General features: G+C 39.5%; 1 protein-coding gene across 11 annotated transcripts in view; it reads right to left on the bottom strand.

Moving 5' to 3' along the window:
- Window positions 1-12,500, bottom strand: part of LOC144975194 (uncharacterized) — a 126,959-nt gene that overhangs the window by 41,670 nt on the left and 72,789 nt on the right. The window contains exon 1 of one of the 11 annotated variants that reach the window (XM_078919022.1): window positions 7,965-8,190. The exons of the other annotated variants lie outside the window; for them this stretch is intronic. The gene's annotated coding sequence lies outside the window, so the exon portion shown is untranslated. Of the gene's footprint in view, window positions 1-7,964; window positions 8,191-12,500 lie in introns of those variants that run through there. 11 annotated transcript variants of the gene reach the window in all.

Raw genomic sequence — 12,500 nt, 5'->3', positions numbered from 1 at the left:
AAAAAAACAACTTAGAAGCCTTTTGGGAATAAAATGGACAGACAAAATTTCTAATGAGGAACTTTACAAAAGAACAAATATAGCCAACCACTGACCCTCCTCACCACTAGATATAGGTGGAAGCTATTCGGCCACATCCTGAGGTGCCCCGAGAACATTCCGGACAACAAACAGAGCCATGCAGACATACTTCGAACCCAGGACCAAACCAGGATACAGAGGCAAACCCCCATTAGCCTCCTAAAACTCCTAGATGAAGACCTTAGGAAGAGTGCACAATACACTTCACACCAACTTATCAATTTAGACCCCACCACACTTCACAACTTCTTCTTCTTCTTCAAGTACCAAGTCTGTGCCAGACATCGGTGATCATGGTACGCCATTAATCTCTCTGATCAGATAAATTGGTTGTGGCCATCGTGAGATTTCTTGGGAAAGTACAGCAGTGGTTTAGTAATTTGCATCTTTAGAAACGCCATTAATTCTCTTCAATAAATCGTTTATATTTTATCTAAATTCAACAGATCGGTTATGGATTCAGTTTTCAGCATCTAGTTCATCCCGATATAACACTGATATGAGGCGGTGAGTCACATTTCATATGATTTTAATGCTGAAGTCACAGATCGGGGTCCTTGTCACTCGGATATAACACCAATTTCAGGTGGTGATCACATTTCATATGATTTTAATGCTGAAGTCACAGATCTGGGTCCTTGTCACTCGGATATAACACCAATTTCAGGCGGTTAGTTATATGTCATATGGTTTAATGTGGATGTCAAAAATCGGAGTCCTTGTCATTCGGATATAACACCAATTTCAGGTGGTGATCACATTTCATATGATATTAATGCTGAAGTCACAGATCGGGGTCCTTGTCATTCGGATATAACACCAATTTCAGGTGGTGATCACATTTTATATAATTTTAATGCTGAAGTCACAGACCGGGGTCCTTGTCATTCGGATATAACACCAATTTCAGGTGGTGATCACATTTCATATGATATTAATGCTGAGGTCACAGATCGGGGTTCTTGTCAATCCTATAAAACACCAATTTCAGGCAGTGAGACACATTTTATATAATTTTAATGCTGAAGTCACAGATCGGGGTCCTTGTCATTCGGAAAAAACACCAATTTCAGGCGGTTGGTCATATTTCATAAGATTTTAATGCTGAAGTCACAGATCGGCCCCAAGTTATCTTGATATAACACCGATTTGAGAAGATGCGGCATTTTGATAAATAAAAAACTTGAGTCTTTATGTAGAGCAATATCCACTAAACGTGCCCAAAGCGCTTTACAAGTAGCCACTAGCTAATATAACAGCCACAATGAACATGCAGGACGAGACATGGCGCCTGTTAGGAGATATTACAATTTACAACGCGGTTAACAGCCAAGTTCTCATTTTTACACCTGAGTAAGGTGAGAAAATAAGAGTAAAGAGTCTTTTCCAATGGAGATAAAGATAAAGGGAGTAAATCGGACTCATGCATAAACTACACATTTTGTGTTGTTCATTCATAAGTCAGATTTACTCCCTTTATCTTTATCTCCATTTTATCGACTCATTTAGGCACCTCTATTTATTCGTCTTTTCCAATAACTAAATTATGCGTCGCTCAGAGCGAGACTCGACCCCTGGACCTTCTGACCCGAAGGCGAGTGGCATACCACTAAACCAACATAGTCGCTCGAATTACATCGGGATGAAGTAGGCGCTGGAAACTGAGCTGATGGTAAACATACGAAATCTTGGGTAATTGCTATGCATTGTATTGTAGAAAAGAAGGTCCAGAGAGCTCTAATGGTAGAGGACTCGCTTCACACTCAAAGGGCCCAAGATCGATCCCCGGGTGTAGCCGATATATTTTCTGACCCGCCTGTCCACCCAGCAGTAATTGGGTAGCGGATTCTTTCAGAGTTGGCGGAAAGTACTTTGCGATAGATTACCATCCTATCAAAATGGTGGCGAGCAATTGCTACTGTTGTCCGTTTGTTTCACCCTATAGAAACCGAGATAAACTCCGTCTCCATTGGCCTCATAGCTCTGAAAGATTACAACTATGTTGCAGAATAAACGTTAAACGTTCTGAATTCGTATAATTTCAATGCTGAAGTCACTCAGCGGGGTCGTTGCCATACCGTTGTGAGACAGTGAGTCACGTTTTGACAAGGCACAGTTCTTTAAATTAAAATGTGAATTTTAAAAAAAAATACCGTATCCTCATTGGGGGTCCCGATAGCTCAGTTGGTAGACCACTCGCTTCACACTCAAAGGGCCCAAGATCGATCACGGGCCCATTCGATATATTATTTTCTGACCCCGTTAAGCGATAAGACAATTTTTTTTTTCCGACGAGACAACGCTATTAACGGCCAGGTACTCATTTGACACCTGTGTACGGTGAGAGAATATTAATAAAGAGTATTTTCCAAGGAATCAGCCATGCGCCGAGCGAGGCTCGAACCCAGGACCTTCCGATCCGAAAGCGTGTGTTATACCACTAGACCATAATATAGACGCACTGATTTCAACATTACAAAGAAACAGCCAGTTGCCTCAAAAAGAAAGAAAAAAAAAAGGTATGAACACTTGCACTGGATATAGCAGATAGATTTATGGAAACAAATTACCTCACCGGATACTGGAAATAGACTGACACACCCAAACTAAAACACGTCAAGCGTCCATAGAGACAGCTGCAGCCATATTCATTCAGTCATTCATTCATTCATTCATTCATTCATTCATTCATTCATTCATTCATTCATTCATTCTCCAAATTAAAATACGAATTTTAAAAACACCCTATCCTCTTTATTCAAATTGCCATGGAAACCATTTACGTGGGTTAATAGAGATACAACTAGATAACAGATTGTATAAGATAAGATACGCATACACATCAGTTCAGAATACTGAAATATGACATAATTGTCCTTCAATTGACAACTGGTTTAGAATTCCTGATGATGTACTGTTAGGATTTATATTCCTCAATTCAGATTTACCTCTTTTTTTCCATCATCACCACCATATTTTCCCCTCTCTCTCTCTCTCTCTCTCTCTCTCTCTCTCTCTCTCTCTCTCTCTCTCTCTCTCTCTCTCTTCTCTCTCCTCTCTCTCTCTCTCTCTCTCTCTTCTCTCTCTCTCTTCTCTCTCTCTCTCTCTCTCTCTCTCTCTCTCTCTCTCTCTCTCTCTCTCTCATTATATATAATATATATATATAATGTGTGTGTGTGTGTGTGTGTGTGTGTGTGTGTGAGAGAGAGACTTGAATCACGTATAGTGCTCAACAGTTTCTTTGGAGCACGAATCATTTATTAGAGAAAAGAAAAAATGTGACACACCATCTCAAAACGGTATAATGTTGGGATAATTAACGTTACCTCGAAAAGTGAAATTATATAAACAGAATAATGAGAAATGAGAACTTTGAAAGATTTTGCAATGTAAGAAATGTGGGTCTCGATAGCTCAGTTGGTAGAGCACTCGCTTCGCACACAAAGAGACTGAGATCAATCCTAGGTGCAGTCGAGATTTTTTTTTTCTTCTGATTCCCCTGTCTACCCAGCAGTGAATGGGTAGCTGAGTCTGTTCGATCTATAGGAAAGTACTTTATGATTGACTGGCGTATTATCCAAATAGTAGCAAGCAATTGCTATTGTACGTTTCACGCTAAAGAAACGGGGATAAACTCCGGCTCCATGAGCCTTATGGCTCTGATGAACTACTATTTTCTAATCTATTAAATAGTATTTTCACTCACTCTATTGACGGAAAATAGTATATTTGCAACAATTGCATTTCCGTCACCTAAATGTATTCGATATACTAATCACGAGATCCCAAGTTTTATATTTGTGGCAACAAATTGAATTTCCGGCACCTTGTTTGAAATAGTATTTTCACTCCATCTACTATATCGACGAGAAAACAAACCCAAGTTTTATATTTGTGGCAACACATTGAATTTCCGGCACCTTGTTTGAAATAGTATTTTCACTCCATCTACTATATCGACGAGAAACCAATCCCAAGTTTTATATTTGTGGCAACACATTGAATTTCCGGCACCTTGTTTATTGTATTCTATTCAGCTAAACATTACAGTAATCCAACTTTCATACTGATGCTAGATATATGTTTAGTTTAAAAACTCACAACATCCCAAGCCGGATATAACGTTCCAACACGCAAAAAAACAACTCTGTGTAACTGTAACGTTGTGCGTTTATTGTCAGATTGATATAAGTTTTTAGTTAGAAATAATCATGAAAGGGCTATCTAAAAACGTGTGCGGCTCTGTGGTCCTGTGGTATGACACTCGTTTACGGATCGGAAGGTCCTGGGTTCGAGCCTCGCTCTCGGCGCATAGTTGAGTCCTTGGAAAAGGCTCTTTACTCACATTCTCTCACCGTACTAAGGTGTAAAATGAGTACCTGGCCGTTAACAGCCTTGTTGTTTTTTTTTAGCCAGCCGTTTTTATGATTAGTTCTCTTAATCATTAGTATTCATCAGACTAGAAACATTTTAGGTTATACACAGATTTGTGTGTTGGTACTATAAAAGAAACGAAGTTGACGTCACATAGCTCTTTCTTATTGTTTTTAGACAACCATTTTTGGTTATTAGTTCTCACTAAATTCTATCAATTAAATTATAAATGTGAAGATAGTACTGTGTGTAAGTACGGTAATACCGGCTGGCGGATGTTGTGAGTATTTTACCTGAATGCATATCATCAATATCTTTTTATTGATGCTATTCGTTTAGTTAATAAACTCACAACATCCGCCAGCCGGATATACCGTACCTACCACCACACAAAACCATGTGTAACCTTAATAAGAATAATACTGTACATTATAATATATTGCAAACCTCTCATGCAATATAAGCTGTGGGCGCTTTATAAAAATTGATAACAATTACATGCATACATATATGTTACAATCAATGACATAATCAGTCGGATTGTGAAAAGGTTTGAACTGAGATATTGCCAAGTTTAGTTAGAAGGTTAAATTTTTATCCAAACTGAGTTATTGTCATAAATGATTAAATCAACCCTTTTTGTACATCTTCAGGAAATATCAAAGCTTAAATTCACTTCTAAATATTTTTTACAGCTAGTCAAGTTGAAAAGGTATGAAATTTGAGAAAACTTGCTGGATACATTTCCCATACATTTGACCATAACTTCATGAAAAACCACCCGAATTACTTCAAATAAAGATTAAAATACTTTAAGGAGCATATTCTTTCAGAAAATGTAAAAATATGCAAATCCAAAATTTTCACCTTCCTACTGATTATGTCATGTACTAACTCAATATTTCAAACACTCTCAACAGGAAGATGCATGCAAATGTTATAAATGTACATTAAAGAAAAATAAAGCCAGCCAAGAATTGTTTTCGAAAGTAATTTGTCTTTAGCATGTTTTTGAATACCTTCAGGGTTTCTGAAAAGTTCTAACTTCAAAACTGTAATGTATTCCAAATGGAAGTGCCAGATGTTGAAAAAGCCTTTTTACTTGCCCTTAATTTGTTCTGGGGAGTGGGTGTTGTTTTGATAGTTAGGGTTTTGTGCGGCTTTGTGGTCTAGTGGTATGACGCTCGCTTTCACTTTCAGATCGGACGGTCCTGGGTTCGAGCTTCGCTCGGCGCCATAGTCGAGTCCTTACTCACATTCTCTCACCGGACTCATTGTGTAAAATGAGTATCTGGCCGGTTACAGCGTTGTCCCTGTCGGAAAAAAATTGTAATATTATCCCCTAACAGGCGTCATGTCTCGTCTTACATGTTAGGTGTTGCTGTTGGTCAGGGACCCAATGTAAATCGCCTTGAGCACATTTAGTATACATTGCGCTATATAAAAGCTGACCTTTGTTTTGTTTGGGTTTTTTTTTTTTGCTTGCAACACATTTATGTCATTTCAGGAGTGTGTAACAAGAACACATCTGAGGACGATCGTAAAGTTAAAGGTTTATAGTCTAATTTATACAATTTCGGGAGAATTAACTCATTCAACCCTAACACCGACTATATCCGTTGTTTACCCGGGTTACTTTTACCCCATGCCTATTTAATACATTTTTATGAGACAAATTATAGGCGTATTATCAAAGCTAATGTGTTTAGTATTTACATGTTAATGGTAGTTGAATAAAAATATCGAAGCACATGCTCATTTTAAAAACATTTTTTCCAATTCTGAAAAGTAGCAAAAATCTCTAGGATTGAGTGAGTGGTTGGCTAAAAAAAACAATAACAAAGAGGTGAATCATGTCAATTTCGTTCCCTCTATTGGGGAGAAGGAACACATATTTTTTTATAATTTAGAGTAGACAGGTCCGTAAATGATATTTTGAGCTTTTGAGCTTTTTTTTATATTGCGCAATAGCGCTTTACAAAGTGTCACTGGCCAAGAGTAACACGTAACATAAAGAAAGAGACATGACGCCTTTTAGGCGATAATACAATTCATTTCCGACAGATACAAAGCTGTCCACTTCCAGGGTTCTCATTTTACACCCTGAGTACGGTGAGAGAATGTGGGTAAAGAGTCTTTTCCAAGGACTCAACTACGCGCCAAACGAGGCTCGAACCCAGGACCTTCCGATCCAAATGCGAGTGTCATACCACAAGACCACGTCGTCGCATATCGTGTCAATAATATGACACTGCATCCTACAATAACGCGTTATCTATCTTTGGTTATATTAAATGATTAACCAGATGACGGCAATGATGATAACTACAACGATATTGACGCCACGCAGCTATTTGTTATCGTTTTTAGCCAGCTATTTTTATGAGTCGTTCTAGATAACTAAATTCTATCAATCAGACAGACTTTCAACGTTAAAGGTTTCACGCAGTTTTGTGTGTTGGTAAGTGTATATCCGGGTGGCGGATGTTGTGATTATTTTACCTAAACGCATAGCATCAATATGTGTTATTGGGGAGAAGGAACAAAGAATTTTTATTTTAATTTCAAGTAGAGAGGCTTTAAATTATTTTCAGCTTATAATATGATAGTGTGTCAATAAAAGCATGTTCCCAGGTTCGAGCCCCTCTTCAGGTACTCCGTTTTTTTTTTTTTCTTGGGCAAGATTATTAGCCCCCAATTTGCTCACTTGGAAAACATGAGTGATTCCTGTTTACATCCATATTATCCTGTTTGATGGATTATCTAGATTCATTCATGGAATGCCTAGGCAACTATATCTAATTGTGCGAAAGGGCGTAATTTTTAATTTTCATTTGTTTTTAATATACCTGTGATTATTAAAATCATTAACTATTTTTTTTAATTCCCTTTATTCATCCCTAGGGAGGTAATTTTTCTTTAGGATTTATTTCAAGGGAAGACTTGAAAAACCCAGGCGTCAGCCACAGTGCAGCGCCGCAAAATGAGCTAAGGCCAGGTGACTAATTGCTCACAGGCCACACAGAGCGGCGGGTAATTAATGAGACTCGGTGCCTTTCAGGTATGAAAATAGATGTTAATCATGAATTATTCATAACAAGATATGAATATATTGATACACATTTTTACTAAATTACCCCCCCCCCCCCCGCGCTGTTGATATAGGGTTGACGAGAATACAGAAGCCATGATGACGACGACGACGATGATGATGATGATGATGATGATGATGATGATGATAATGATGATGAGAATGATTATTATTATGAGGATGATGATGATGATAGTTATGATGATGATGATCATGATGATTATGATAATGATGATTATGATGATGATGATGATAATGATGATAATATTGATGATGATGATGATGAGGAGGAGGAGGATCATGATCCTGGTGATGAAGAAATTGATTATTTTAACAGAAAGATGGATAGTTATCATGATATGATATCGAAAGCGTAGACAACAACATCAATCTTTAAAATTAATTCCTGTTTACTTACTATAGTCACAGACAGTTACATCTCATCACAGAACAAAATCGACTGTCACACCAGTGTATACATCCGTTGTCTTTTAAAGACTTTGATCCAAGTCTCCATCTATCTATGTCTGTATGTGTGTGTATGTGTGTGTGTGTGTGTTAATTTGTGGTTGTGTGTGTATGCACGTATTATAATGTCAGAGGATGGCGAGTTTACAGTTCTCATTCCACAATGCTAACGATGGAGAAGAGAGAGAACAACGAGAGGGAGAGATGTTAGGAGTAAAGACATAGTGACAGAGAGAGAGAGAGAGAGAGAGAGAGAGAGAGGGGGGGGGTTGTTGATGAAATTCACGCAGTCTGCAAGAGAAGAGCGAGCTTTGAATTTCACTGTCATTTCCCTCTGTTAGATTTCTTCTACGTCTTGTTATATTATTATGGTTTTTAAAACTCCAGTTTACCTCGGTCGCCGACAGATCGATAAATCTCTGTGTGAGTACGTGTTGGTGAGTGAGTGAGTGAGTGAATGCTTTTCTGTGAGAGCTTGTTTCTGTGTGAGTGAGTGCATCTGTGTGTCTCTGTGTGTGTGTATGTGTCATTGTGTGTGTGTTTGTGTGTGGCGTGAGCGCGGCAAGCTTTGATGGATCTCAAGGAAACTAATAAGAAAACGCAACTGGTGGTTTTTACGGCTTCTGGACGCCTCGTTCCTATGAAATGTAAGAGTTCGCAGGTTTGCTTGCCACTTTGGCGTTTTTAACGACAATTTTTTTTTAAACTTGGATTTTTTTTCTCAGAGAATGGGGACGGGGGAAGGGGGGGGGGTTGCATTTATTTCAAATCACGGCTTAGTCTAGCCTGTTTCGTAAACACTAATTCCACAAAGTATTATAGTCCTACCAATTTTACCTCGAACTTGGCAAGAATAACTCGTGGAAGAGATATATGAAATGAAAAAGAAATCTATTTACACTTATAATATAATGTTTATTCTAGCAGAAAATAAATTATGTCCTCCTTCCTAATTCTCTTGAGCTTTTATATAGAGCGATCTCCACTAAACGTGCTCAAAGGGTTCCTGACCAACAGCAATACGGATTATGTAGAACAAGACATGACGCCTGTAAGACAATAATATTTTTTTTCCGACAGACGGCCAGGTATTCATTTTATACCTGTGTACGGTGAGATAATGTGAGTAAAAAGCCTTTTCCAAGGACTCAACTATGCGCCGAGTGAGGCTCTTGGTGCTTGATCAACACATATTATAAGGCTGACACGATGGAACGCCATCTTTCTCGGTTGGAGGCCATTTTTGTCATCTGCCCTCAAGACAGACCAACCACTAGCTTTCATTTCTCTTTCGATGCTCCTCCTCCAGGTCTCTAGCTGGCGGCTATATGGTCTAGTTGTATGACACTCGCTTTCGGATCGGAAGGTCCTGGGTTCGAGCCTGGCGCTCGGCGCATAGTTGAGTCCTTGGAAAAGGCTCTTTACTCACATTCTCTCACCGTACTCAGGTGTAAAGTTAATACCTGGCCGTTAACAGCGTTGTCTTTGTCCGAAAAATTGTAATATCGCCTAACAGACGGCATGTCCCGTCCTACATGTTAAATGTTGCTGTTGACCAGTAGGGACCCCTTATAAAGCGCTTTGAGGATATTTAGTGGATATTGCGCCATATAAAGCTCAATATTTTTTTTAGCGGGCGGCCCCTTTTTTATTTCTCCCTGGGGGTCCACCTGAGGGCTATCATGGGGAAGGCACTCGGATCTATTCTGAGGACATGTCCAGTCCGTTTCCACCTTCTCCTCTTTACAGCTTCAGATTATAATGGTTCAATTTCAGTGCGTTTAGCCAATTCTTTGCGCGGGTATATGGTCTTGTGGTATGTCACTCGCTTTCCGATCGGAAGATCCTGGGTTTGAGCCTCGCTCGGCGCATAGTAGTTGAGTACTTGGAAAAGGTCTTTTCTCACATTCTCTCACCGTACTCAGGTGTAAAATGAGTACCTGGCCGTTAACAGCGTTGTCTCGGTCCGATATAAAAATATAATATCGTCTAACAGGAGTCATGTCATGACGTCCTAAATTATGTTTAATGTTGTTGTTGGACAGGGACCTCTTGTAAAGCGCTTTGAGCACGTTTAGTGGATATTGCTCTATATAAAAGCTCAATTTTTTTAAAAAATTACTTTTGGCCAGAATATCCTCAGGAGCCTTCATAGGCATGTGTTTTGGAATTCGTTTAGTTTCGAAAATAAATGTAATGCCTGGAAAAGTTTGTCATTTTTAATAACTTGAGATTTTATATAGCGCAATATCCACGAAACTTACTCAACGCTCTTTACAAAAGGGTCTGTGACCAACAGAAACACGTAACACGTAGAACGAGATATGACGCCTACTAGGCGATATTACTTTTTTTTTTTCCTGCAACGACAACGTTGTTAACGGTCAGGTACTCTTTATTACACCTGAATACAGTGAGAGAATGTGAGTAAATAACCTTTTCCAATGACTCAACTATGCGCCGAGCGAGCGAGGTTCAAATTCATGACCTTCCCACCCGAAAGCGGGTGTCATACCACAAAACCACATAGCCGCACAGCGCATAACAATTTGGCATACATTTAAAAAACAAATCTGGTAACCCTGAGAGGTTGGGAGAAAAGCATCAACTGTCACAAAGCACAATGCCCCTCTCGTACTATCACCCAGTGTTTCCAGGTTGGCGAATCTTCTTGCTTTTAAAAAGGAAACAGTTGTAAATAGGTGAGTAGCGTTTAGTAACGTAATTTTAATTCTAAGATAATACACTATTATTGATTATAAGTGTTTTAAATCAAATGGCGAATTATTTTGGAGGATTTAGGCAAATATCGCAGGTGAAGTAGGATAGAATTGGCGGATTTTGGCGGATTTCTGGCATAAAGTTGGCCGTATTTTTGCAAAGGACCTGGCAACACTGCTGTCCTCAGTCGCACAGTTCAATACAAACATGGCAGGCGATGATCCCCTGTGTATCAATTCAAAAAAAAATTAATTAATGCGGTGTGTTAACATTACTGGTAGTCGTAGTCTTACTAAATTTAATTGAAATCCCTAGCAATGGTCAAATCTGATCATCGCTGTCCACAGGGTGAGTGAGCAGTTGCCACAAAGGTCAAGCTTGGACAGTTAACAGCTGATAAAATAAGCACGTGGCAATTTCCACTAAACGTGCTCAAAGTGTTTTACAAGGGGTCCCAAGCCAACAGCACCACTTTTTTAAAAAAGAGCTTTTTTATAGCGCAATATCCACTAAACGTGCCCAAGGCGCTTTACAAGGGGTCCATGACCAACAGCATCACGTAACATGTAGAACGAAACATGATGCCTGTTAGGCGATATTACAACTATTTTTTCCTGCAGAGACAACACTGTTAACGACCAGGTACTCATTTTACACCTGAGTACGGTGAGAAAATATGAGTAAAGTGCCTTTTACATGGACTCAACTATGCGCCGAGCGAGGCTCGAAACCCAGGACCTTTCGATCCGAAAGCGAGTGTCATAACACAAGACCACATAGCCGCACAAAGATGTAAGACGGGACATGACATGACGTTGTAAGGCGATTATACAATTTTTTTTCCCGACAGAGACAAGCAACTCTGTTAACGGCCGAGGTACTCATTTTAGCCTGTGTACGATGAGAGAATGTGAATAAAGAGCCGTTTCAAAGGACTCGACTAGACAATCGACTAGGCGCCGCTCGGAGAGGGACTCGAACCCAGGACCTTCCGATCTGAAGGCGAGTTTCATTACCACAAGACCACACAGCCGCGGAAGGTCAATAAATAACAATGGAAAAAAACATGTCACCCTTGAAGGAGGCGACATGTGTTGTAAACATATTTATTATAAAGCGAGATATTATAATGACTTGAGACACAAAAACATGCGTGAACATTCGGTATAATGCCTTTCCAGTAGATGAGTTATTGGAGTTTTGTATGTGTGTGTATGCCTGTGTGTGTTTGTGTGTATGTGTGTGTATGTGTGTATGCGTGTGTGTGTTGTGTGTATGTGTGTATGCGTGTGTGTGTTGTGTGTATGTGTGTATGCGTGTGTGTGTATGTGTGTGTATTTGTGTGTGTTGTGTGTGTATGTGTGTATGTGTGTGTGTGTATATATGTGTGTATGTGTGTGTATGTGTGTGTGTTGTGTGTGTGCGGATATGTGGTCTTTGGACTAGAAGGTCAAGGATTCGAATCTCGTTCTAAACGGCGCATAGTTGAGTCTATCATGTGAGTGTGTGTCTGTGTGTGTGTGTGTGTGTGTGTGTGTGTGTTTTGTGTGTGTGTGTGTGTGGATATGTGGTCTTTGGACTAGAAGGTCAATTAGATGTAAAATGAGTACCTGGTGTATGTATGTGTGTGTCTGTATGTGCGTGTCGGTGTGTGTGTATGTGTGTGTGTGTGTGTGTGAGCGGATGTGTGGTCTTCGGACTAGAAGGTCCAGGATTCGGATCTCACTCTGAGCGACGCATAGTTGAGTCTTTACTCACATTTTCT

This window comes from Berghia stephanieae, chromosome 6 (assembly GCF_034508935.2).
Source record: "Berghia stephanieae isolate SIO BIC M18660-M18661 chromosome 6, UCSD_Bste_1.3, whole genome shotgun sequence".
In the NCBI taxonomy this organism is placed as follows: domain Eukaryota; kingdom Metazoa; phylum Mollusca; class Gastropoda; order Nudibranchia; family Aeolidiidae; genus Berghia; species Berghia stephanieae.
The sequence above is the reverse complement of the archived record's forward strand: the minus strand, read 5'-3'. Positions and strand labels throughout refer to the sequence as shown.